Source organism: Hemiscyllium ocellatum, chromosome 44, assembly GCF_020745735.1.
Source record: "Hemiscyllium ocellatum isolate sHemOce1 chromosome 44, sHemOce1.pat.X.cur, whole genome shotgun sequence".
NCBI lineage: Eukaryota > Metazoa > Chordata > Chondrichthyes > Orectolobiformes > Hemiscylliidae > Hemiscyllium > Hemiscyllium ocellatum.
The window spans coordinates 28,740,186-28,768,055 of record NC_083444.1 but is presented as its reverse complement, the minus strand read 5'-3'; the positions used below and the strand labels follow the sequence as shown (position 1 = coordinate 28,768,055).

General features: G+C 50.5%; 1 pseudogene; it reads right to left on the bottom strand.

Annotated features, from left to right (window-relative positions):
* The window catches only part of LOC132835329 (beta-1,3-galactosyl-O-glycosyl-glycoprotein beta-1,6-N-acetylglucosaminyltransferase 3-like), a 96,248-nt pseudogene that overhangs the window by 13,771 nt on the left and 54,607 nt on the right, over window positions 1–27,870 (bottom strand).

Genomic DNA, 27,870 nt, shown 5'->3' with positions numbered 1-27,870 from the left:
GCACAACAAGGCCACACTGAGCACACACAGCGCTGATCTGAGGCATGACCAGTGGGCACAACGCTGGCTCAGCTTGAGCATGGCACTTTCCAGAGGGCAGTGTCCCCAGTCTATAGGCGATAGGTAAATGCAGAATGGATGATCTCTGTGCTGGGCAGCACTGCCTCCACCAGGCCTTAGGGAAGTAATAATTGCAATTTGCTGGAGAGGTCGCCCCAGCCAGTCTCCTCTCCTTGTTAGACTCTGGTCCTCCCTTTTCCCCAAGATTCAACGAATGACTCCGACTTTCACTCCCTCTCCCCCCGGAATTGCTCTCCCTCTGGAATTCCTCTCCCACTTTAACAGCTCTCCCTCTCTCCGTTACCCCTTTGTAACCCCGCTCCCTCTCTAACCCCGTTCCCTTTATATTCCCTCTTGTCCACTAACTCATCCCTCTCCCTCAGTAATTCATCTCCTCCCTCTCCCTCAGTAACTCGTCTCCTCTCTCTCTCCCTCTGTAACTCCTCTCTCTCTCTCACACTGACCTCTCTCTCTCTCTTCCTCTGTCCCTAAGTCACTCCTCTCCTCCCTCTCTCGGTAACTCTCTTTCTCTCGGTAACTCCTCCCGCCCTCCTTTGGATGAAACCTAGCCAATGTTCCGCTGTTTCTCTGTCGGAGTCCAGACTCCTCTCACTCCTGTCTGCCTGCCTGGCTACAGGCGTTTCCTTGCCCAGTCTCTGCTTCTCTCCAGCAGTTCTCTCCAGACAAGCCCAATAAACCACGCCCCAGCCTGGACTGAGATGCTCTTTCAGGAAGGAACCTGCTATCGAGCCCACAATAATGTGGGAGGGGTAACCCTTGGATGAAGAGAGGGCCAGGAGACGGGAAGGTGGTTACCTGTTTGTACTGCCCTCTGGGCAATTAGGGATGGCCAATAAATACTGACCTGGCCAACGATGCCCCCATCCCATGAATTTATTTGAAAAAAAGTGACAATAGTAAATCAAATTAAATCAAACTTCACCACCATCTCTCTCTCTCTGATGCAAAATTGGAATTATGGTGATTTGACCGTTTATAATAAAGCTGGGAATCTGAGCACAGCAAGTTGCTATGAATCCAAAAAAAACAATTCCCCCGGCCGAGAGTGGCTCAGGTTAGCATTGCTAGAGCACAGTGCCAGGGACCAGAGTTTGATTCCAGCCTTGGGTGGCTGTGTGGAGTTTTGCACGTTGTCTGCTTGGGTAACCTTCGGGTGCTCTGATTTCCTCCCACTGTTCAAAGATATTCAAGTTAGGTGGATTGGCCATGCTGAATTGCCCATAATGTCCAGGGATGTGCAGGCTAGATGGGTTACCATAGCCACACACACACACACACACACACACACACACACACACACACACACACACACACACACACACACACACACACACACACACACACACACACACACCTGCAGATTTAGGCAATGCTCAATGTTATGCAACATCCTGGTGGATCTCCTTTGCCCCCCCCCACCCCAACCCCCAGTACAAACACATCCTTCCTATAATGCGGTGATCAGAACCTCGCACATTACTCCAGCTGAGGTCTCACCAAAATCCTGTAAAGCTCCAACATGACACCTCCCTGCTCATGTATTCAGTAGCTTTGACCCTTCTTATTTCCCTTACCTGCCTATCCTGCTGCCTTCACGGATGGCTGGACACACAAACCAGGATCCGTCTAATCTTCTGTGCTTGCCAGGGTCCTCCTATTTGAAATGTACTCCCTTGCCATGTTAGTCCTCCGGAAATGCATGTCACAGAAATTTGGGCATTCAGTAGCACAGAATGGAGAAAAAAAAACGACTGGCATCAAGAGCTGGCATCTTTTAAACATTATAACTATGCTCACATACATTACTTTGTCTGGAAGTTCATTCCATCACAAACCACTCTGCGGAAAAGAGTTGCTCCTCAATCTTTAAATCTTTTTCCTCTGATCTTACAAACATGGCCCTGAGTCTGAACTCTCTCACACTAGGGAAAAGACCCTTGTCATTCACCTTATCAATCACTGTCATGATTTTATACACCACAACAAGGTCACCCCTCAATTTCCTATGCTGCAGTGAAAAACATGTACTGATGTGGATCCTTTAGAGAGGGAACAGAAAATGTTTACAAGGACGTTGCCTGGAATGAAGGATTTTACCTGTGAAGAAAGATTGGATAGACTGTGTTTGTTTTCACTAGAATGCAGGGGGTTGAGGGGTGACTTTATAGAAGTTTATAAGAATGTGAATGGCATGGATAGGGTGGAAAATATGAGGCCTTTTCTCAGGGTGGAAGAGTCAGTTACTCTGGGACACATGTTTAGGGTGCAGGAGGCAGGGGGTATTTAAAAGAGATATGTGAAGCATGTTTATCATGGAAAGGGTGGCGAGTTCATGGAACACACTGCCAGAACAGACAATGGAAGCAGACACACTTGTAGTTTTCAAGAAGCATCCAAGAGCAGGCATGAATAGGAAGGGAACAGGGGAATACAGATCCTGTCAGTGAAGACAGTTTTAATATGGAAGGCAAAATGTGTCAGTGCAGGCTTGGAGGGTTGAAGGGCCTATTCCTTTGTTGTAATGTTCTTTGTAAAATGTCCCCAGCCTCTCCAGTCTATTTTTATATTTCAAACCCTGCACTCCTGGCAACATCCTGGTAAATCTTTTCTGAACCATCTCCAGTTTAATAATATCCTTCCTACAGCAGCGTGAGCAGAACAGGACACTGTCTTCCAGAACTGGCCTCACCAACTTCCTGTCCAACCTCAGCACGCCATCCCAACTCCAATATTCAAGAGCTGAACAATGAAGGTCATCACACTCCAGCAGGTATTGTTTCACCCTGACTCCCCTTGTAACTGTCCATATCTCGCTGGGACACTGATGTGAAACATCTTGGCTCTTTGACTGATTCGACCAAGTCTCATTTCCTACTGTTCCTGTGTATCACTCAGAACAGGAATGTAATGTGCATTCCCATGGCAACATCACAATGACAGAGTTGTTTATGGATTCACATGAAGTGGGCATCACTGACTGGGACAGCCTTGTTACCCATCCCCCTAATCTCTCCGCATAAATGATAAGGAACTCTCCTCTTTAGCTCCACTGTCCTTGTGTTTTTAGAATACCCTGACCATAAATGCAAATTCAGATGGGAGAGAGTTGCAGGATTCTGTCCCAGAAAAACTGAAGGAAGGATGATTAATTTCAAAGTTGGGATTAAGGGTGAAGTAGAGATAACTGCAGAAGGAGTATTGTTGCGTCATATTGCTGGCCTTGTCTTCAAGGTCATATTGATATTGGGTTTACAAGGTGCTGTTGAGGGACCCTTCCTGAATTACTCTAGTAAATTCACAATAGGTATAACATTGTTCCCAGGAAAAAATGGACAGGATTCATCAGAGAAGGGAAATGCAAATTGCTCAAAGTCTTATGAGATGATAACATGGAGGGCCCAAGCAGCTGATGGCTGGTGGAATGATGGAATTAGGGGATGATCAAAAGGCTGGAATCGTAGGAGGGCTGACATCATGGAGTTATAATGCGCATTGATGTAACAACTAAGAGAGCGTTATTAGGACTGGAGGAGGTTTCAGAGATAGGGTGGGGTGTAGGGGGTGGAGGAGGTTCTGGAGATAGGGAAAGTGTCAAGGCTGGATGAGGTCACAGAGATAGGGAGGAGTGTACTGGGTGGAGGGGGCTACAGAGTCATAGAGATGTACAACGCAGAAACAGACCCATCAATCCAACCTGTCCATGCAAACCAGTACTCCTAACCTAATCTTGACTCAATTGCCCGCACTTGGCCCAAATCCCTCTGCACCTTTCCTTGTCATATACCAATCCAGATGCCCGTTAAATGCTGTAATTGTACCAGCCTCCACCACTTCCTCTGGCAGCTCATTCCATACACGCACCACTCCTCAGCCCATTGGCCCATCTCTTCAAGATCCTGTTGTTCTCTGAGGTAACCTTCTTTACCATCCAGTGCACCTCTAGTTTTGGTGTCATCTGCAAACTTACTAACTGTATCCCCTATGTTCATATCCAAATCATTATATAAATGATGAAAAGCAGTGGACCCAGCACCGATCCTTGTGGTACACCACTGTCACAGGCCTCGAGTCTGAAAAGCAACTCTCCGCCACCACCCTCTGTCTTTTACCTTTAAAGTCAGTTCTGTATCCAAATGGCTAGTTCTGTTTGTACTCCATGAGACCTAACCTTGCTAACCAGTCTACCATGGGGATCCTTGTCGAACGCCTTCCTGACGACCACATAGATTGCGTCTACCGCTCTGCCCTCATCACTCCTCTTTGTTACTTCTCTGAACAAACTCTGTCAAGTTAGTGAGACATGATTTCCCACACACAAAGCCATGTTGACTATTCCTAATCAGTCCTTGCCTTTCCAAGTGCATGTAAATCCTGTCCGTCAGGATTCCCACTAACAACTTGACCGCCACCAATGTCAGGCTTACCGTTCTATAGCTTCCCTCAGCTTTAAAGCATCACCTTTTCATTCTGAGGCTATGTCCTCTGGTTCTAGTCTCTCCTACTCGTGGAAACACCTTTCCATGTCCAGTCTACCACAGGGTCTCAGTATTTGTCCAGGTATTTCCTTGAATGCTGCTAATGTGTCTGCTTCTATCACCTCCTCTGGCAGTACATTCCAGGCACTCACCACCATTTGTGTGAAAACTGGACTTGCACATCTCTTTTAAACTTCCCTCCTTGTGATTTAAACCTGTGTCCCTCATCATTGACCCCCCAATCTGTGAAAAAACCTCATATTTCCACTTAATCCAATGCCATTTACAATCTTATAAACTTCTACATTCCAATATAAACAAATCCAGTCTATCCAAACTTTCTTCATAGCTAAAACCACTCATACTAAGGCAACACCCTGGCAAACATTTTCTGTACCCTGTCTAAAGCATCATCGTCCTTCTAGTAGTGTGGCGATCAGATCTAGACACAATATTCCAAGTGCAACCAAACTAAAATTCTACAAAGTTGAAGCATAACTTGCCTATCATTGAAATCATAGAATCCCTACAGTGTGGAAACAGGCCATTTGGCCCAACAAGTCCACACCGACCCTCTGAAGATATCCCACGCAGACCCATTCCCCTCCCCTATTATTCACAATGTCCCCTGAATAATGCACCTACCTTACACATCCCTGAACACTATCGGCAATCTAACTTGGACAGTTCACCTAACCCACACATGTTTGGACTACTGTTATACTCAATGCCCATTCCAATGAAGGCAAGAATGCCATAGGCCTTTTTACTCCCCTATCCACCAGCAAGAAAGGAAGCAGATGTTACGAATAGACAGGATAGATTGAGTGCACATGTCAGGTATAGACAGGATAGATCGAGTGAATTCTAAGAAGAGTAAACATAAGAGAGAAATCAGGAGGGCAAAAAGGGGACATGAGATAGCTTTGGCAAATAGAGTTAAGGAGAATCCAAAGGGTTTTTACAAATACTTTAAGGACAAAAGGGTAACTGGAGATAGAATAGGGCCCCTCAAAGATCAGCAAGGCGGCCTTTGTGTGGAACTGCAGGAGATGGGGCAGATAATAAATGAGTATTTTGCATTGATATTTACTATGGAAAAGGACATGGAAGATATAGAATGTAGGGAAATAAATGGTGACATCTTGAAATATTACAGAGAAGGAAGTGCCGGATGTATTTAAATGCATAAAAGTGGATAAATCCCCGGGACCTGATCAGGTGTACCCGAGAACTCTGTGGGAAGCTAGAGAAGCGATTGCTGAGCCTCTTACTGAGATATTTGTATCAGTGATAGTCACAGGTGAGGTGCCGGAAGACTGGAGATTGTCTAATGTGGTGCCACTGTTTAAGAAGGGTAGTAAGGACAAGCTAGTGAACTATAGACCAATGAGCCTGATGTCTGTGGTGGGCAAGTTGTTGGAGGGAATCCTAAGGGACAGGATGTACATGTATTTGGAAAGGCAAGGACTGATTAAGGATAGTCAATATGGCTTTGTGCGTGTCTTACAAACTTGATAGACATTTTTGAAGAAGTAACAGAGGATTGATAAGGGCAGAGAAGTAGATGTGATCTATATGGACTTTAGTAAGGCGTTAATCAAGGTTCCCCATGGGAGATTGGTGAGCAAGGTTAGATCTCATGGATTACAGGGGGAACTAGCCATTTCGATATAGAACTGGCTCAAAGGTAGAAGGTGTTGGGGGAGGGTCGTTTTTCAGACTGGAGGCCTATGACCAGTGGAGTGCCACAAGGATCAGTGCTGGGTCCACTACTTTTCAAGAAGGCATTTGTTATGCTTTCCTTTATTGGTCAGAGTATTGAGTATAGGAGTTGGGAGGTCAAGTTGTGGCAGTACAGGACATTGGTTAAGGCACTGCTGGAATATTGTGTGCAATTCCAGTCTCCTTCCCATTGGAAAGATGTTGTGAAACGTGAAAGGGTTAAGTAAAGATTTGAAGGGATGTTACCTGGGTTGGAGAATTTGAGCTACAGGGAAAGGTTGAATAGGCTGGGACTTCTTTCCCTGGAGCATCGGAGGCTGAGGGGTGATTCTATGGAGGTTTATAAAATCATGAGGGGCATGGATAGGATAAATAAACAAAGTCTTTTCCCTGTGGTGTGGGAGTACAGAACTAGAGGGCACAGGTTTAGGGTGAGAGGGGAAAGATATAAAAGAGACCTAGGAGAGAACTTTTTCATTCAGAGGGATTTACGTAAATGGAATGAGCTGCCAGAGGAAGTGGTGGTGGCTAGTACAATTGCAACATTGAAAAGGCATCTGGATGGGTATGTGAATAGGAAGGGTTTCGAGGGATATGGGCCAGGTGCTGGCAGGTGGGACTAGGTTGTGTTGGGATGGCATGGAAAAGTTGGATGGAAGGGTCTATTTCCATGCTGCATATCTCTATGACACTGTGACACTGCCACCTGTAGTGGTCTGTGGACGTGTACACCCAGATCCCTCTGCATATTAATGCTCCGAAGGGTTCTGCCATTCACTATATAATTGACAGCTGCATTTGAACTTTCAAAATGCATCACCTCACATTTGTTGAGATTAAACTCAATCTGCCATTTTTCTGCCCATGCCTCCAACTGATCTATGTTCTGTTGTATCCTCCGACAATCCTCCTCATTATCCCCAACTCCACCAATCTTTGTATCGTCCCAATCTTTGTATCATCCACAAACGTACTAATTAGACTCGTCACATTTTCCTCCAAATTATTTATAAAGGCCATGAACAGTAGAGGTCCCAGCTCTGATCCCTGTGAACACCACTAGTCACAGCCCTCTATTCTGAAAAGCATCCTCCACCACTCCCCTCTGTCTCCTATGATTGAGTCAGTTTGAAGTAGGAAAATCCATCTTGCCAGCTCACCCCCAATACCATGTGACTTCACCTTTTGTACCAGTCTGCCATGAGGGACATTGTCAAAGGTTTTACTGAAGTCCATGTGGACAACATCAACTGGTTTTCCCTCATTAATCATCTTCATCATCTCCTTAAAAAACGTGGTCAAGTTAGTAAGGCATGCCTTCTCCCGCACAAAACCATGCTGTCTGTCACTAATAAATCCATTTTCTTCAAAATGCGAATAGATCTTGTTCATGTGAATATTTTCCAATCATTTCCCAAACACTGGCATAAAGCTCACAGGTTTGTAATTCCCAGGATTATCCCTGCTTCCCTTCTTAAAAATTGGGACAACATCAGTTATTCTTCAATCCTCTGTGACCTCACCTGTGGCCAGAGAAAATACAAAGATGTCTGTCAATGCTGCAGCAATTTGTTCTCTTGTCTCCCTCAATATTCTGGGATCGATGCCATCAGGACCCAGGGACTTACTTACCTTAATACTTTTTAAGACACACATACTGTTTCTGTGTCCTTGTTTAACCTGATGTCATGAGGCTTCATGGGATCTGGCATCAAATCTGGGAAATGACAAGGCCGCTCATGGCAGACTGGTACAAAAGGTGAAGTCACATGGTATCGGGGGTGAGCTGGCAAGATGGATTTTCCTATTTCAAACTGACTCAATCATAGGAGACATAGGGGAATGGTGGAGGATGCTTTTCAGAATAGAGTGCTGTGACTAGTGGGTTCACAGGGATCAGAGCTGGGACCTCTACTGTTCATGGCCTTTATAAATAATTTGGAGGAAAATGTGGCGAGTCTAATTAGTACATTTGTGGATGATACAAAGATTGGGACAATACAGAGATTGGTGGAGTTGCGGATAATGAGGAGGATTGTCGGAGGATACAACAGAACATAGATCAGTTGGAGGCATAGGCAGAAAATTGGCAGATGGAGTTTAATCTCAACAAATGTGAGGTGATGCATTTTGAAAGTTCAAATACAGCTGTCAATTATATAGTGAATGGCAGAACCCTTCGGAGCATTAATATGCAGAGGGATCTGGGTGTACACATCAAGAGATCACTAAAGGTGGCAGTGTCACAGTGTCATAGAGTCATAGAGATATTCAGCATGGAAATAGACCCTTCCATCCAATTTGTCCATGCCCCTCATGATTTTATAAACCTCCATAGGATCACCCCTCAGCCTCCGATGCTCCGGGGAAAGAAGTCCTAGCCTATTCAAACTCTCTCTATAGCTCAAATTCTCCAACCCTGCCAACACCCCTTTAAATCTTTATTTAACCCTTTCAAGTTTCACAACATCATTTCGATAGGAAGGAGACTGGAATTGCACGCAATATTCCAGCAGTGTCTTAACCAATGTCCTGTACTGCCACAACATGACCTCCCAACTCCTGTACTCGATAATCTGACCAATAAAGAAAAACATAACAAATGCCTTCTTCACTAACCTATCTACTTGAGATTACGCTTTCATAGAACTATGAACCTGCACTCCAAGGTCTCTTTGTTCAGCAACACTCCCTATGACCTTACCATGAATGTGTATGTCCTGCTAAGATTTGTTTTCCCAAAATGCAGCATCTAACCTTTATCTAAATTAAACTCCATCTGCCACTCCTCTGACCATTAGCCTATCTGAACAAGATCCTGTTGTAATCTTTGCTGTCCACTACACCTCCAATTTTGGTATCTTCAGCAAACTTACTGACTATACCTCTTATGATCACATCGAAATCTTTTGTATAAATGCTGAAAAGTAGTGGACCCAGCACTGATCCTTGTGGCACTCCACTGGTCACAGGCCTTCAGTCTGAAAAGCCACCCTCCACCACCATCCTCTGTCTTCTACCTTTGAGCCAGTTCTATATACAAATGGCTAGTTCTCCCTGCTTTCCATGAGATCTAACCTTGCTCACCAATGTCCCATGGGGAACCTTGTCGAACACCTTACTGAAGTCCATATAGATCACATGTACTTCTCTGCCCTCATCAATCCTCTGTTACTTCTTCAAAAATGTCTATCAAGTTTGTCAGACATGATTTCCCACGCATAAAGCTGTATTGACTATCCTTAATCAGTCCTTGCCTTTCCAAATACATGTACATCCTGTCCCTCAGGATTCCCTCCAACAACTTGCCCACCACCGATGTCAGGCTCACTGGTCTATAGTTCCCTGGCTTGTCCTTACTACCCTTCTTAAACAGTGGCACCACGTTAGCCAACCTCCAGTCGTCTGGCACCTCACATGTGACTATCGCTGATACAAGAGGCCCAGCAATCACTTCCCACAGATTTCTCGGATACACCGGATCAGGTCCCGGGGATTTATCCACTTTCATCCATTTCAAGACATCCAGCACTTCCTCCTCTGTAATTTTTCAAGACGTCACCATTTATTTCCCTACTTTCTATATATATCCTCCATGCCCTTTGTAGGCGGTGTGGTGGCAGAGTGGTTAGCACTGCTACCTCAGAGCGCTAGAGACCTCGGTTCAATTCCCAACTCAGGCGACTGACTGTGTGGAGTTTGCACATTCTTCCCATGTCTGCGTGGGTTTTCTCCGGGTGCTCCGGTTTCCTCCCACAGTCCCAAGATGTGCAGGTCAGATGAATTGGCTATGCTAAATTGCCCGTAGTGTTAGGTATAGGGGTATGGGTGGGTTGCGCTTCAGCGGGTTGGTGTGGAGTTGTTGGGCCAAAGGGCCTGTTTCCACACAGTAAGTAATCTAATCTTTTCCATAGTAAATACCGATGCAAAATACTCGTTTAGTATCTGCCCCATCTCCTGCAGCACCACACAAAGGCCGCCTTGCTGATCTTTGATGGGCCCTATTCTCTCTCCAGTTACTCTTTTGTCCTTAATGTATTTGTAAAAACCCTTTGGATTCTCCTTAACTCTATTTGCCAAAGCTATCTCATGTCCCCTTTTTGCCCTCCTTATTTCTCTCTTATGTATACTCTTCTTAGACTTCACTCGATCTATCCTGTCTATACCAGACATGTGCACTCAATCTATCCTGTCTATTCGTGACATCTGCTTCCTTTCTTGCTGGTGGATAGGGGAGTAAAAAGGCCTATGGCATTCTTGCCTTCATTGGAATGGGCATTGTGGATAACAGTAGTCCAAAGATGCGTGGGTTAGGTGAACTGTCCAAGTTAGATTGCCGATAGTGTTCAGGGATGTGTAAGGTAGGTGCATTATTCAGGGGATATTGTGAATAATAGGGGAGGGGAATGGGTCGGCGTGGGATATCTTCAGAGGGTCGGTGTGGACTTGTTGGGCCAAATGGCCTGTTTCCACACTGTAGGGATTCTATGATTTCAATGATAGGCAAGTTATGCTTCAACTTTGTAGAATTTTAGTTTGGCTGCACTTGGAATATTGTGTCTAGATCTGATCGCCACACTACTAGAAGGACGATGATGCTTTAGACAGGGTACAGAAAATGTTTGCCAGGGTGTTGCCTTAGTATGAGTGGTTTTAGCTATGAAGAAAGTTTGGATAGACTGGATTTGTTTATATTGGAATGTAGAAGTTTATAAGATTGTAAATGGCATTGGATTAAGTGGAAATATGAGGTTATTTCACAGATGGGGGTGTCAATGATGAGGGACACAGGTTTAAATCACAAGGAGGGAAGTTTAAAAGAGATGCACAAGGCCCATTTTCACACAAATGGTGGTGAGTGCCTGGAATGTACTGCCAGAGGAGGTGATAGAAGCAGACACATTAGCAGCATTCAAGGGAATACCTGGACAAATACACAAATAGGAAGGTAAATTAAGGATACGGATCCTGGAAATGAAGACGGTTTTAGTATGGAAGGGTAACATGTGTCAGCGCAGGCTTGGAGGGCCGAAGGGCCTGTTCCTGTGCTGAATTGTTCTTTGTTCTTCTCGTTTCAGTGAGCTCATCCTGCATTTAAAACACAGGGATGCTATGAAACAACTCCAGGTCACTGAGTTACAGACCCACCTTTGAGGATACAATCCCAGATGTGGCTTTTCCAGACTAGTGCACATGGAAGGTTGAATATTGGGTTTTACTTTTAAAAAGACACCTCCCCTATTGGATACTATTGAGACAAAAATATCAGTGCAATCACATTTTCAGAATTCCAGTGGCTTTCCAGTCAGATCACTTCTTCGAATCCCTTGATTAGATTCCAGTCTGTAACTCACTCCGGGGTATTGATTATTCTAATATAAACCTCTTGGGACACGCCAAAAAGAAATCACTGGAGAACCGCAGCAGATCTGGCAGCATCTATGTAGGGATAAGAGAGTTAATGTTTCTAATCCGGGGTAATTGTATTTTGAAACTAGGAACTGAGACTTCTCTGAACGGCTTCCAATGTAAGTATATCATTTTCAGAAAGGAAACCAAAACTGAACGCAATACTCGATGTGTGGTCTAAACAGTGACCATGCAGTTGTAACAAGACCTCCCTCCTCTTATACATTACTCCCTAACGTTAAAGGTCAATATTCCACCTAACTACTTACTTCTTTCATGTACCTGTATGTTACTCTTTTGTGATTCCTTTCCAAGAACAGGCAAATCTTCCTCCTCCAGAATTCTGTCATCTCTCTCCTTTTAAATAATCTTCTGCTCTCTGTTATTCCTGTCAATCAGACAACCTCATGCCACAGCCACATTATACAGCAGGTTCCTTTTCCTTCCATTTACTCAACCGAACCCAGTAGTTTAATGAGATTATAAATAGTTGAGGTTACAGCATTGATCCCTGTGACACTCCATTAGTTACCAGTTTGAAACTGAAGCCTTTATTCTGATTGTGTGTTTCCTGGCATTCAGCCTTTCATCTTCTACCCTGCTTATATATCATCACTGGCAAAATTTATAAAATCATGAGGAACCAGAGACAAGATGAATAGCCAACGCCTTTTCCCCAGGGCAGGAGAGTCCAAAACCAGATGGCACAGATTTAAGGTGAGAAGGGAAAGATTTAAAAGGGACCTGAGGCGTAACATTTTCATGCAGAGGGGGTGTGTGTATGGAATGGGCTGCCAGAGAAAGTGGTCCAGGCAGGTACAATTACAACATTTCGGAGACATTTGGACAGGGACATGAATAGGAAAGATTTAAAGGGATAAATAAATATTGTACTGTTTCCAGAACACTGCAAGTAAATTTAATCTTGAACAACTCTATTACAATCCTTGTCCAGAATTACATGTGAGACAACCTATTTTACTGAATTTGCCTGCGCCAAGGATGTGTTTATGGGATGTTACTCTATTGGAGCAGTTGCTGTTTATGAGATAAATAACCCATTATCCTGCTAAGTTTTTAAATAATTATTTCAACTCTTCTTTTTTTTTTGTCTGTAATTTGATTTTGATTTTATTGTCACGTGTGCTCAGTACAAAGGTCCAGGAATACAGTGAGAAGTGTATTATGTCACCACACAATGCACCATTTTAAGGACAAATACCTCGGCACAGAATCTTAACAAGAAGGTATGAAGAAAGAACAATATTAAAAATTCAACACTTCTTATTTTTAAAGTAAATGTAGTATAACATAAAACATACGATGTAAGGTTAAAAGTTACACGTTGCAGGCATTCTTACTTTTAAGTGGAAAATAAAATAATAAAGATGCAGGTTCAAACATTACAGTCTTTCTTAAGTGCTTAATCTCAGTTGGACCGCACTTCAAAGAATCACCTTGAGATCAGAGGTCCGTGCTAAGGTGACAGCTGGCCAAGAGAGTGCGCGTGCCGGGCCGGGAGATCCCCACGTTGGGCCAAGAGATCACCATTCCCCCAGCTGAGAGTTGACCATGCCGGACCAAGGGATCACCAAACTGGGCTGAGAGATTACCATGGCGGGCTGCGAGATCCTCCACAGCCTGTCAAGAGATCACCAAGTCAGGCAGAGAGAACAACACACCTGGCCAAGAGACTGCACATGCTCAGCCATTGAGAGAGCGGCACCTTGGGTCACTGAGAGATTGCTCAGCTGGGCCGAGAGACTGTCAGGCTGAGTTTGTACACAGTCTGAGGCCAGGAGTCCCATGGCCAGGAAAAGAAAGAACAGGAGAAAGATCAAAAAACGCAAAAGCGAAGAAGGAAAAGAGAAAAATGAAAAGGAAAGGTACTTGTGTGTGCACTGGGCTGCCTGGGGAGGTGGTGGAGGCTGGTACAATTGCAACATTTCAGGGGCATCTGGATGGGTATTTGAGTGGGAGAGGTTTGAAGGGGTGTGGACCAGGTGCTGATTGATTTCATCTAATACAATTATTCTCTCTCATTTAGTTTGAAAATCCCCTTTTCAAATGAAGGAATACTCACAGAGCTCCCATCTGCAGCATAGGAGACAATGCTGAAGCAAACCAATATTCTGTTCCTCCTTCATTGAGCTTGAATAGTATGTACTTCTTCGCTATTCAAGTAATTCTCCTCTTTTGAACAAGGCTGAACTAATCCCACTAATTATCCCTCTAATCTGCAAGGGCACATGGCAATGCTGCAGTTGGGAATTTGCCACACAGGGATTGACATTCTTAAGAGAACATAAAGTGCATTAGGCCTGTATTCTATAGGCCAAGAACTCATGGGAAAGCTACGTAAAAATAAATTTTCAGGGAGTTTGTGCAAAAGTTTATCAACTGTAAAGTAGTGATGATAGGAGCCATTTTGGGAAAGCAAATATTAACAGGAATTATACTCTTAATGGTAAGATCCTAGGGAGTGTTGCTGAACAAAGAGACCTTGGAGTGCAGGTTCTTGCAACTTGAACGTAGAGTTGCAGGTAGGATGTGATAGTGAATAAGATGTTTGATATGTGTTCCTTTATTCGTCACAGTATTGAACACAGGAGTTAGTTGCAGCTGTCCAGGATATTGGTTAGGCCACTTTTGGAATATTGTGTGCAATTCTGCTCTCCTTCCTTTTAAAAGGATGTTGTGAGACTTGAAAGGGTTCAGAAAAGATTCACAAGAATGTTGCCAGGGTTGGAGGATTTGAGCTGTAGGGAGAGGTTGAACAGGCTGGGGTTGTTTTCCCTGGAGCGTCGTAGGCTGTGGGGTGGCTGTATAGAGGTGCATAAAGTATGGATAGGATAGGATAGGATAAATAGACAAATGGGGTGGGGGAGTTCAGAATTAGAGGGCAAAGGCTAAGAGGGGAAAGATATAAAAGAGACCTAAGTGGCAACTTTTTCACACAGAGGGTAGTACATGCATGGAATGAACTGCCACAGGGTATGGTGGAGGCTGATACAATTGCAACATTGAAAAGACATCTGAATGGGTATATGAATAGGAAGGGTTTGGAGGAAGTTGGGCCGGGTGCTGGCAGATGGGGCTAGATTGGGTTGGGATATCCGGATGAGTTGGACCGAAGGGTCTGTTTCTGTGCTGCACATCTCTGTGACCCAATGACTCTAAGTGGGTGGAGTGGACAAGCTCGATCTCATGTCCTACTCCACCTCCATCTTGGAATTGTCGCTATTTTAAAATCACTATTTTAACTGCAGTGTAAGAGTAAAATGCGCTTTGCTTCAAGTCTATCAATTTGTCCAATTGAATTGCCTCTGGAACACAATGACTAACACTTGCCTTTAGAAAATAAGAAATAACTATTCTTTCGCTAATTATTCTAACTCCTTTTTACTTAAAGAACCTTTTTGGATGCATCCTAACCTTTTCAGCGAAGGCCATCCGATGCCCCCTTTTTGCTTTCCTGATTTCTTCTTCAGTAAAACCCTGCATCCCCTGTATATATCCAGGGATTCCATGGGTCCCAGCTGCCGGTACCTCAGCCATACCTCATTTGTTTTCTCTCTCCATTCCCCTCTCTCTGTTCCCCTCTATCGGTCGTCCTCTCTCTGTCACCCCCCTCTCTGAACCCCCACCCCTCTCTCCGTCCCACCCTCGCTCTGTCCACCCTCGCTATCCCCCTGTCTTCTGTCCACCCTCGCTCTGTCCCTCCTCTCTCTGTCGCCCTCTCTTTCTGCCCTCTCTCTGTCCCCTTCTGTCTGTTCCTCTCACTCTATCCCTGTATCTATGTCCCGCTCTCTCTTTTCCCCTGTCTCCGTCTCCTTCTCTCTGTTCCCCTCTCTCTGTTCCCCTGTCTCTGTCTTCCTCTCTCTGTCCCCCTCCCTCTGTCCCCCTTTCTCTGTCCCCCTATCTCTGTTCCCCCCTCTCTCTTTCCTCCTCTCTCTGTCCCCCTCTCTCTGACCAACTCTCTCTGTCCCACTCTCTCTGTACCACACTCTCTGTCCCACACTCTCTGTCCCACTCTCTCTGTCCCCCTCTCTCGGTTCCCCTCTCTCTATTCACCTCTCTCTGTTCCCCTGTCTCTGACCCTACTCCCTCCGTCCTCCCTCTCTCTGTCCTCCACCTCTCTGTCCCCTCCTCTGTCCCCACGTCTCTCTGTCCACATAAGACTGTCTTGCTCCTCTGTCACCCCCCTCACTGCCCTCTCTCTCTCTGCCCCCTCCCTCTATCCAACCCTCGCTCTGTCCACCCTCCCTGTCCCCCTGTCTTCTGTCCCCCATGGGCCTGTCCCCCCTGTCTGTCACCCCCTCTCTGTCATCCTCTCTCTATTCCTCCTCTCTCTCTGTCCGCCCTCTCTCTGTGCCCTTCACTCTGTTCCCCATACTCTGTCCCTGTATCTCTGTCCAACACTCTCTGTACCCCTCTCTCAGTCCCCAACTCTTTGTTCCCGTTTTTGTCACTCTCTCTCTCTGTCATCTCTTTTTCTGTCGCCCTCTCTCTGTCCCCCCTTTCTCTGCCCCACTCCCTCTGTCCCCCTCTCTCTGCCCCCCCCTCTCTGTCTCCCTCTCTCTGCCATTCTCCCACTGTCCCCCTCCCTCTTTCCCCCTCCCTCTGTCCCCCTCTCTCTGACCCCCTCTCTCCATCCCCCTCCCTCTGTCCCCTATCTCTGCCCCCCATCTCTGTCCCCCTATCTCTGTCCCCTTATCTCTGTCCCCCTCTCTCTGTCCCCCTCACTCTGTCCTCATCTCTCTGTCGCCATCTCTCTGTCACTTTCTCTCTGATCCTTCTTTCTGTTCCCTTTCTCTGTCCCCCTCTCTCTGTCTCCCTCTCTATACCCCTCTCTCTGTCCCCTCTCTTTGTCCACCTGTCTCTATCCCCCCATCTTTATCCTCCTCTCTCTGTCCCCAAACACTAATTTCCCCTCTCTCTGCCCCCTCTCTTTGCCCACCTGACTCTGTCCATCCTCTCTCTGTCCCCCTCTCTCTGTCCCTCCTCTCCCTCTCACTCTGTCCCCTCTCTCTCTGTAACCCCCTCTCTGGTCCCACCTCTCTCTGTCCCCATCTCTCTTTTTTACCCTCTCACATCCCCTCTCTCTGCACACTCTCTTTGTCCCCCTCTCTCTGTCCCCCTCTCTTTATCCCCTCTCTCTATCCCCAAACTCCCTGTTCCCCTCTCTCTGTCCCCAAGTCACTATCCTCCTAAGTCTGTCCTCCTCTCTCTGTCACCCCCCTCTCTGTCCCCCCTCTCTCTCTACTCCTCTCTCTGTCCCACCCTGGCACTGTCCACCCTCCTTGTCCCTTGTCTTCTGTCCACCCTCGCTCTGACCCCCTATCTGTCCCGCGTTCTCTGTCTGCCCTCTCTCTGTCCCCTTCTCTCTGTTCCTCTCACTCTATTCCCGTATCTCTGTCCCGCTCTCTCTGTTCCCACCTCTCTGTTTCCTTCTCTCTGTCCTCCCTCTCTCTGTCTCCACTATCTCTGTCCCCGTCTCTGTGTCCCCACTCTCTCTGTCCCCTGTCTCTCTGTCCCAAACACTCTGTCCCCCTCTCTCTGCCCCCCTCTCTCTATCTCCTGCTCTCTGTCCCCCTCTCTCTGTCCCTTCTCTCTGTTCCGTTCTCTGAGTCCCCCTCTCTCTATCACTCTCTCTCTGTCCCTTCTCTCTCTATTCCCCTCTCTCTGCCCCCATCACTCTGCCCCCTCTCTCTTTATCTCCCTATCTCTGTCCCCAATTTCTCTGTTCCCCTCTCTCTGTACCCCCGCTCTTTTTCCCCTCCCTCTGCCCCCCTCTTTGTCCCCCTCTCTCTGCCCCCCTCTCTCTGTTCCCCTCTCTCTGTCCCCCTCTCTCTGTCCCCCCTCTCTATCCCCCACTCTCTGACCCCCTCTCTCTGTATCCCCCTCTCTCTGTTCACCCTCTCTCTGTCCCCAAGTCTCTGTTCCCCAAAGTCTGTCCTCCTCTCTCTGTCAGCCCCCCGTCCCCCCACCCCTCTCTCTGTCCCACCCTCGCACTGTCCACCCTCCCTGTCCCCCGTCTTCTGTCCACCCTCGCCCTGTCCCCGCGTCTGTCCCCCTCTCTCTGTCTGCCCTCTCTCTGTCCCCTTCCCAATGTTCCTCTTACTCTATCCCCGTATCTCTGTCCCGCTCTCTCTGTTCCCATCTCTCTGTTTCCTTCTCTCTGTTTTGCTCTCTTTGTCCTCCTCTTTCTGTCCCTCCTCTGGCTGTCACCCCTCTCTCTGCCCCCCCTCTCTGTTCCCCTCTGTCTGTCCCCCTCTGTCTGTCCCCCCTTTCTGTCCCCTATATCTGTTCTCCACTCTCTGTCCCCCTCCCTCTCTGCCCCTTTCTCAGTCCCCAAATCTCTGTGCCCCTCCCTCTGTCTCCTTTTCTCTCTCCCCCTCTCTCTGTCCCCCCTCCGTCTGTCCCCCGTTTCTCTGTCCCCCTCTCTCCGTCCGCTATCTCTTTCCCCCTCTCTCTATACCCCTCTCCCTGTCCCCTCTCTTTGTCCATCTGTCTCTGTCCCCCCTCTCACTCTCCCCCTGTTCACAGCCCCACTCTCTCTGTCCCCCGTCTCTGTTTTCCTCTGTCTCTGTCCCTTCTCTCTGTTCCCCTCACTCTATCCCGTTCTCTTTGTCCTTTTCTCTCTGGTCCCTTCTCTCTGGTCCCTTCTCTCTGTTCCCCTCACTCTGTGCCCCGCTCTCTCTTTCCCCCTCATCATGTGCCCCCTCTGTCTGTCCCCCTCTTTCTGTTTCCCTCTGGCTGTCTCCTTCTCTCTGTTCCCCTCACTCTATCCCCTTCTCACTGTCCCCTTCTCTCTGCTCCCTTCTTTCTGTGCGCTTCTCTCTGTACCCCTCTCTCGGTCCCCTATCTCTCTGACCAACTCTCTCTGTCCCACTCTCTCTGATCCCCTTACTCTATCCCTGTATCTCTGTTCACCTCTCTCCGTTCTCAGAGTCCCCCTCTCCCTGTCACCCTCTCTCTGTCCCTTCTTTCTCTATTCCCCTCTCTCTGCCCCATCTCTCTGTCTCCCCTCTCTCTTTATCCCCCTCTCTCTGTCCCCACTCTCTCTGTTCCCCTCTCTCTGTACCCCCGCTCTCTTTCCCCTCTCTCTGTCCCACCTCTCTTTGTTCCCCTCTCTCTGTCCCCTCTCTTTGTCCCCCTCTCTCTGTCTATACTCTCTCTGTTCCCCTCTCTCTGTCCCCCTCTATCCCCCTCTGTCTGTCCCCCCACTCTCTGTCCCCCCTCTCTCTGTCCCCTCTCTCTCTGTTCCCCCTCTCTCTGTTCCCCCTCTCTCTGTTCCCCCTCTCTCTGTCCCCAAGTCTCTGTCCCCCTAAGTCTGTCCTCCTCTCTCTGTCACCCCCTCTCTGTCCCCCCTCTCTCTACCCCTCTCTCTGTCCCACCCTCGCACTGTCCACCCTCCCTGACCCCTGTCTTCTGTCCACCATCGCTCTGTCCCCGCTGTCTGCCCCCCGCTCTCTGTCTGCCGTCTCCCTGTCCCCTTCTCTCTGTTCCTCTCACTCTATCCCTGTATCTCTGTCCCTCTCTCTCTATTCCCATCTCACTGTATCCTTCTCTCTGTTCTCTTCTCTGTGTCCCCATCTTTCTGTCCCTCCTCTCTCTGTCACCCCTCTCACTGTCCCCATCTCTCTGTCCCCTTCTCTCTGTCCCCTTCTCTCTGTTCCCTTCTCTCCGCTCCCTTCTCTTTGTTCACTTCTCTCTTTTCCCCTGTCTCTGTACCCCTCTCTCTGTCCCCCTCTCTGTATCCCTCTCTCTGTCCCCTCACTTTGTCCACCTGTCTCTGTCCCCCCTCTCTTTATCCCCCTCTCTCTATCCCCAAACAATCATTTCCCCTCTCTCGATCCCATCTCTCTGTCCCCCTGTCTCTGTCCATCCGCTCTCTGTTCCCCTCTCTCTCTGTCCCTCCTCTCCATATCCCCCTCTCTCTGTTCCCATCTCTCTGTCCCCTCTCTTTGTCCCCCTCTCTCTGTTCCCAAACTCCCTGTTCTCCTCTCTCTGTTCCCCTCTCTCTGTCTCCCTCTCTCTCTCTGTCAGCCTGTTCTCTGTCCCCCTCTCTCTGTCCCCCTCTCTCAGTCCCCTCTCTCTGTTCCCCTCTCTCTGTCCCCCTTTCCATGACCCTTTCCCTCTATCCCCTTCTCTCTGTCCCGCTCTCTCTGTCCCTTATCTCTGTTCCCTTCTCTCTGTCCCCCTCTCTCTTTACCCCTCTCTCGGTCCCCCTCTTCACAGTCACCCTCTCCCTGTCACCCTCTCTCTGTTTTCCTCTGTCGGTCCCCCCTTTCTCTGTTCCCCTCTCTCTGTCACCCTCTCTCTGTCCCTTTTGTCTCTGTTACGCTCTGTCTGCCCCCATCTCTCTTTATCCCCTTCTCTCTTTATCCCCCTCTCTCTGTCCCCACTGTCTCTCTACCCCCTCTCTCTGTCCTCCTTCTCTGTCCCCACTCTTTGTACCCCGCTCTCTGTCCATCCTCTCTCTGTCCCCCTCTCTCTGTCCATCCTCTCTCTGTCCCCACTCTCTCTGTCTCCCTCTCTCTCCGTTCCTCTCTCTCTATTGCCCAGCTCTCTTCACCCCCTCTGTCCCCACGTCTCTGTCCCCCTAAGTCTGTCCTCCTCTCTCTGTCACCCCCTCTCTGTCTCCCCCTCTCTTTACCCCTCTCTCTGTCCCACCCTCGCTCTGCCCCCCTGACTGACTCCCTCTCTCTTTCCCCCTCTCTGTCCCTCATCTCTCTCTCTGTCCGCCCTCTCTCTGTCCCCTTCTCTCCGTTCCTCTCACTCTATCCCCGCATCTCTGTCCCGCTCTCTATGCTCCCCTCTCTCCATCTCCTTCTCTCTGTCCTCCCTCTCTCTGTCCTCCCTCTCTCTGTCCCTTCTCTATCTGTTCCCCTCTTTCTGCCTCCTCTCTCTGTAACCCCTCGCTGTATCCCCCTCTCTCTGTTCCCATTCTCTCTGTTCCCCTCTCTCTGTCCCCCTCTCTCTGTCCCCACTCTCTTTGTCTTCCCTCTCTCTGTCCCCTCTCTCTGTCCCGCTTTCTCTGTCTCCCTCTCTCTGTCCCCCCTCCCTCTGTCCCCCTTTCTCTGTCCCCATCTCTCTTACCCCTTCTCTTTGTCCATCTCTCTCTGTTCCCCCTCTGTGTCCCCTCTCTTTTTCCCCTTCTTTCTTTTCCGCTGTCTCTGTCCCCCTCTCTCTGTCCCTCCCTCTCTCTTTCTACTCTCTCTGTTCACCTCTTTCTGCCCCCTCTCTCTGTCCTCCATCTCTTTATCCCCACTCTCTGTCCCCCTCTCTCTGTCCTCCTCTCTCTGTCCCTCACTCTCTCTCCCTTCTCTCTCTGTTCCCCTCTTTCTGCCTCCTCTCTCTGCCCCCCTCTCTTTACCCCTCTCTCTGTCCCCCCCTCTGTCCACCTTTCTCTGTCCCCCTCTCTCTGTTCCCACTCTCTGTCTTCTCTCTCTCTGACCCCCTCTCTCTGTTCCCCTCTATCTGTCCCGCTTTCTCTGTCTCCCTCTGTCCCCCTCTCTCTTACCCCTTCTCTCTGTCACCCCCTCTATTTTCCCACCACTCTGTCACCCCTCTCTGTGTCCCCTTCTCCACATCCCCACTCTGTCCACCCCTCTCTTCCCCCTCTCTCTGTGCCCCTCTCTCTGTCCCCCTCTCTCTGTCGCCCCAATTTCTGTCCCCCTCCCTCTGTCCGCCTCTCTCTCTCCCCTCTCTCTGTCCCCCTCCCTCTGTCCCCGTTTCTCTGTCCCGCTCTCTCTGTCCCCACTCTCTCTTTGTCTTCTCTCTCTCTGTCCCCCTCCCTCTGTCCCCCTCCCTCTGTCCCCCTTTCTCTGTCACCCTCTCTCTGTCCCCCTCCCTCTGTCCTCCTCTCTCTGTCCACCTGCCTCTGTCTCCCTTTCTCTCTCCCCTTTCTCTGTCCCCCTCTCTCTTACCCCTTCCTTCTGTACCCCTCTCTCTGTTCCCCCTCTCTATCACCCTCATTCTGTTCCCACCAGTCTGTTCCCCCCTCTCTGTCCGCCTCTCTTTGTTCTCTTCTCTCTGTTCCCCTCTCTCTATTCCCCTCTCACTGTCCCCCCTCTCGCTGTTCCCCTCTGTCAGTCCCCCTCTCTCTGTCCCATCTTTCTCTGTTCCCCTCTTGTTGCCACCCTCTCTCTGTCCCCCTCTCATTATCCCCCTCTCTCTGTCCCACTCTCTCTGTACCCCTCTCTCTGTCCCTCCCTCTCTCTTTCTACTCTCTCTGTTCACCTCTTTCTGCCTCACTCTCTCTGTCCCCCCTCTCTTTATCCTAGTCTCTCTGTCCAACCCTCTCTGTCCCCCCCTCTCTATCCCTCCCTCTCTCTCCCATCTCTCTCTGTTCCCCTCTTCCTGCCTCCTATCTCTGTCCCCCCTCTCTTTATCCCCCTCTCTCTGTCCCCACTCCCTCTGTCCCCCTCCCTCTGACCCCTCCCTCTGTTCCCCTCTCTCTGCCCCCTCTTTCATTCCCCCTCCCTATGTTCCCCTCTCTCTGTCCCCCCTCCCTTTGTCCATCTTACTCTGTCCCCCTCTCTCTGTCCCCACTCTCTTGGTCTTCTCTCTCTCTGTCCCCCTCTCTCTGCCCCCTCTCTCTTTCCCCCTTTCTCTGTCTCCCTTTCTCTCACCCCCATCCCTCTGTCCCCCTCTATCTGTCCCCCGTCTCTTTCGCCCTCGCTCTGTCAATGCCTTCTCTGTCCCCCTCTCTCTGTCCCCCTCTCTATCCCCCCTCTCTGTCCCCCCTCTCTCTGTCCACCCTCTCTCTCTGTCCACCTCTCTCTGTCCCCCCTCTCTCTATCCCCCTCTCCCTTTGTTCCCCTGTCTCTGGTCCCCTCTCTCTCTCCTCCCTCTCTCTGTCACCTTCTCTCTCTGTTCCCCTCTCTCTGTCCCCTTCTCTCTGTCCCCCCGCTCTCTGTCCCCGCCTGTGTCCCCACGTCTCTGATTCCCTAAGTCTGCCCTCCTCTCTCTGTCAACCCCCTCACTGTCTCCCACTCTCTCTGCCCCTCTCTCTGTCCCACCCTCGCTATGTCCACCCTCCCTGTCCCTCTGTCTTCTGTCTACCCTCGCTCTGTCCTCCCTGTCAGTCCCCCTCTCTCTGTCCACCTCTCTCTGTCCCTCCTCCTCTCTCTGTCCCCCTCTCTCTGTTCCTTTCACTCTATCCCCGTATCTCTGTCCCTTGCTCTCTGTTCCCCTCTCTCTGTCTCCTTCTCTCTGTCCCCTTCCCTCTGTCCCACTTTCTCTGTCTCCCTCTCTCTGTACCCCCTCGCTCTGTCCCCCACTCCCTATCCCCCTCTCTCTGTCCCCCTCTCTCTTACCCCTTCTGTGTGTACTCCTCTCTCTGTTCCCCTCTCTCTGTCACCCTCTCTCTTTACCCACCAATCTGTCCCCCTCTCTGTGTCCCCATATCCACATCCCCCTCCCTCTGTGTCCCTCCCTCTGCCCCTCTCTCTGTCCCCCTCTCTCTGTCGCCCTCCGTCTGTCCCCCTTTCTCTGTCACCCTCTCTCGTATCCCTTCTCTCTGTCCCCCTCTCTTAGTTCCCCCTCTGTGTCTCTTCTCACTAACCCCCTCTCTCTTTCCCGCTGTCTCTGTCCCCCTCTCTCTGTCCCCCTCACTCTGTGCCACCTCTCTCTGTCCCCCTCACCACATCCCTCCTCTCTCTGTCCCCCTGTCTCTGTTTCCCTCTTTCTATCCCCTTCTCTCTGTAGCCCTCACTCTATCCCCTTCTCACTGTCCCCCTCTCACTGTCCCCCTCTCTCTGTCCCCCCTCTCTCTGCCCCCCTCTCTCGCTGTTCCCCTCTCTGTCCCCTTCTCTCTGTCCCCCAGCTCTCTGTCACCCCTGTGTCCCCACGTCTCTGATCCCCTAAGTTTGTCCTCCTCTCTCTGTCAACCCCCTCTCTGTCCCCCACTCTCTCTGCCCCTCTCTCAGTCCCACCCTCGCTATGTCCACCCTCCCTGTCCCCGTCTTCTGTCCACCCTCGCTCTGTCCCCCCAGTTTGTCCACCTCTCTCTGTCCTCCTCTCTCTGTCCCTCCTCTCTCTCTGTCGCCCTCTCTCTGTCCACCCTCTCTCTGCCCCCTCTCTCTGTTCCTTTCACTCTATCCCCGTATCTCTGTCTCCTTCTCTCTGTTCCCCTCTCTCTGTTCCCATTCTGTCTGTACCCCCTCTCTCTGTCCCCACTCAGTCTGTCCCCGTCTCTCTGTCCCCTTCTCTCTGTCCGCCTCTCTATGTTCCCTTCTTTCTGTTCCCTTCTCTCTGTTCCCCTCGCTTTGTACCCCCTCTCTCTGTTTCCATCCCTCTGTCCCCCTCTCTCATACCCCTTCTCTCTGTACCTCTCTCTCTATTCCCCTCTGTCACTATCTCTCTGTTCCCAGCACTCTGTCCCTCCTCTCTGTGTCCCCCTCTCCACGTGCCACATCTCTCTGTCCCCCCCTCTTTATCCCTTCACTCTGCCCCCCTCTTTATCCCCTCTCTCCCCACTCTCTCTGCTCCCCTCTCTCTATCCCATCTGTTTGTCCCCCTCCCTTTGTCCCCCCTCTCTATATCCCCCTCTCTCTGTCCCCCGTCTCTCTATCTCCCTCTCTCGTTCCCCCTCTCTCTCTGTTCCCCCTCTCTGTCCCCTTCTCTCTGTCCCCGAGCTCTCTGTACCCACCACCCCCCTCTCTGTCCCACCCTCGCTCTGTCCACCCTCCCTGTCCCCCTGTCTTCTGACCATCCTCGCTCTGTCCCCACTGGCTGACCCCTCTCTCGGTCTCCATTCTCTGTCCCTCCTTTCTCTATGTCACCCTCACTCTGTGCCCCCTCTCTCTGTCCCCGTCTTCACAGCCCGCCTCTCTCTGTCCCTCCTCTCTCTCTGTCCCCTCTCTCTGTCCGACCTCCGTCCCCTTCTCTCTGTTCCTCTCACTCTATCTCCATATCTCTGTCCCGCTCTCTCTGTTCCCCTCTCTCTTTCCCCCTCACTCTGTGCCCCCTCTCTCTGTCCCGCTCACCACGTCCCTCCTCTCTCTGTCCCCCTCTCTATGTTTCCCTCTTTCTATCCCCTTCTAACTGTCTCCCTCTCTCTGTCCCCCCTTCCTCTGTCCCCGTTTCTCTGTCCCGCTCTCTCAGTCCCCACTCTCTCTTTGTCTTCTCTCTCTCTGTCCCCCTCTCTCTGTCCCCCTCCCTCTGTCCCCCTTTCTGTGTCCACCTGCCTGTCTCCCTTTCTCTCTCCCCTTTCTCTGTCCCCGTCTCTCTTACCCCTTCCTTCTGTACCCCTCTCTCTGTTCCCCTCTCTCTGTCACCCTCATTCTGTTCCCACCAGTCTGTTCCCCCCTCTCTGTCCGCCTCTCTTTGTTCTCTTCTCTCTGTTCCCCTCTCTCTATTCCCCTCTCACTGTCCCCCCTCTCGCTGTTCCCCTCTGTCAGTCCCCTCTCTCTGTCCCATCTTTCTCTGTTCACCTCTTGTTGCCCCCCTCTCTCTGTCCCACCTCTCTCTGTCCCCCTCTCTCTGTCCCTCCCTCTCTCTTTCTACTCTCTCTGTTCACCTCTTTCTGCCCCACTCTCTCTGTTCCCCCCTCTCTTTATCCTACTCTCTCTGTCCAACCCTCTCTGTCCCCCTCTCTCTGTCCCTCCCTCTCTCTCCCATCTCTCTCTGTTCCCCTCTTCCTGCCTCCTATCTCTGTCCCCCCTCTCTTTATCCCCCTCTCTCTGTCCCCACTCCCTCTGTCCCCCTCCCTCTGTCCCCCTCCCTCTGTTCCCCTCTCTCTGCCCCCTCTTTCATTCCCCCTCCCTATGTTCCCCTCTCTCTGTCCCCCCTCCCATTGTCCACCTTACTCTGTCCGCCTCTCTCTGTCCCCACTCTCTTGGTCTTCTCTCTCTCTGTCCCCCTCTCTCTGTCCCCCTCTCTCTTTCCCACTTTCTCTGTCTCCCTTTCTCTGATCCCCTTCCCTCTGTCCCCCTCTATCTGTCCCCACTCTCTTTCGCCCTCGCTCTGTCAATGCCTTCTCTGTCCCCCTCTCTCTGTCCCCCTCTCTATCCCCCCTCTCTGCCCCCCCTCTCTCTGTCCCCCTCTCTCTCTGTCCACCTCTCTCTGTCCCCCCTCTCTCTTCCCCCTCTCCCTTTGTTCCCCTTTCTCTGTTCCCCTCTCTCTCTCCTCCCTCTCTCTGTCACCTTCTCTCTCTGTTCCCCTCTCTCTGTCCCCTTCTCTCTGTCCCCCGCTCTCTGTCCCCGCCTGTGTCCCCACGTCTCTGATTCCCTAAGTCTGCCCTCCTCTCTCTGACAACCCCCTCACTGTCCCCCACTCTCTCTGCCATTCTCTCTGTCCCACCCTCGCTATTTCCACCCTCCCTGTCCCTCTGTCTTCTGTCCACCCTCGCTCTGTCCCCCCTGTCAGTCCCCCTCTCTCTGTCCACCTCTCTCTGTCCCTCCTCCTCTCTCTGTCCTCCTCCCTCTGTCCCTCCTCTCTCTCTGTCGCCCTCTCTCTGTCCACCCTCTCTCTGCCCCCTCTCTCTGTTCCTCTCACTCTATCCCCGTATCTCTGTCCCGCGCTCTCTGTTCTCATCTCTCTGTCTCCTTCTCTCTGTTCCCCTCTCTCTGTTCCCACTCTGTCTGTACCCCCTCTCTCTGTCCCCACTCAGTCTGTCCCCGTCTCTCTGTCCCCTTCTCTCTGTCCGCCTCTCTATGTTCCCTTCTCTCTGTTCCCCTCTCTCTGTTCCCACTCTGTCTGTACCCCCTCTCTCTGTCCCCACTCAGTCTGTCCCCGTCTCTCTGTCCCCTTCTCTCTGTCCGCCTCTCTATGTTCCCTTCTCTCTGTCCCCCCGCTCTCTGTACCCGCCTGTGTCCCCACGTCTCTGATTCCCTAAGTCTGCCCTCCTCTCTCTGTCAACCCCCTCATTGTCCCCCACTCTCTCTGCCCCTCTCTCTGTCCCACCCTCTCTATGTCCACCCTCCCTGTCCCTCTGTCTTCTGTCCACCCTCGCTCTGTCCCCCCTGTCAGTCCCCCTCTCTCTGTCCACCTCTCTCTGTCCTTCCTCCTCTCTCTGCCCCCCTCTCTCTGTTCCTTTCACTCTATCCCCGTAACTCTGTCCCTTGCTCTCTGTTCTCCTCTCTCTGTCTCCTTCTCTCTGTCCCCTTCCCTCTGTCCCACTTTCTCTGTCTCCCTCTCTCTGTACCCCCTCGCTCTGTCCCCCACTCCCTATCCCCCTCTCTCTGTCCCCCTCTATCTTTACCCACCAATCTGTCCCCCCTCTCTGTGTCCCCATATCCACATCCCCCTCCCTCTGTGCCCCTCCCTCTGCCCCTCTCTCTGTCCCCCTCTCTCTGTCGCCCTCTGTCTGTCCCCCTTTCTCTGTCACCCTCTCTCGTATCCCTTCTCTCTGACCCCTCTCTTAGTTCCCCCTCTGTGTCTCTTCTCACTAACCCCCTCTCTCTTTCCCGCTGTCTCTGTCCCCCTCTCTCTGTCCCCCTCACTCTGTGCCACCTCTCTCTGTACCCCTCACCACATCCCTCCTCTCTCTGTCCCCCTGTCTCTGTTTCCCACTTTCTATCCCCTTCTCTCTGTAGCCCTCACTCTATCCCCTTCTCACTGTCCCCCTCTCTCTGTCCCCCCTCGCTCTGTACCCCCTCTCTCTGTACCCCCTCTCTCTGTTCCCATCCCTCTGTCCCCCTCTCTCTGTCCCCCTCTCTCATACCCCTTCTCTCTGTACCTCTCTCTCTGTTCCCCTCTCTCTGTCACTATCTCTCTGTTCCCACCACTCTGTCCCTCCTCTCTGTGTCCCCCTCTCCACGTCCCACCTCTCTCTGTCCCCCCCTCTTTGTCCCCCTCACTCTATCCCCTTCTCTCTGTCCGCCTCTCTCTGTTCCCTTCTCTCTGTTCCCTCTTCTCTGTCCCCCTCTCTCTGTCCCTCCCGCTCTCTCCCTTCTCTCTCTGTTCCCCTCTTTCTGCCTCCTCTCTCTGTCCCCACTCTCTTTATTCCCCTCTCTCTGTCCCCACTCTCTGTGTTCACCTCTCTCTGTCCCCTCTCTTTGTCCCCCTCTCTCTGTCCCCCTCTCTTTATCCACTCACTCTGCCCCCGCACTTTATCCCCTCTCTCCCCACTCTCTCTGCTTCCTTCTCTCTATCCCATCTGTTTGTCCCCCTCCCTTTGTCCCACCTCTCTATATCCCCCTCTCTCTGTCCCCCGTCTCTCTATCTC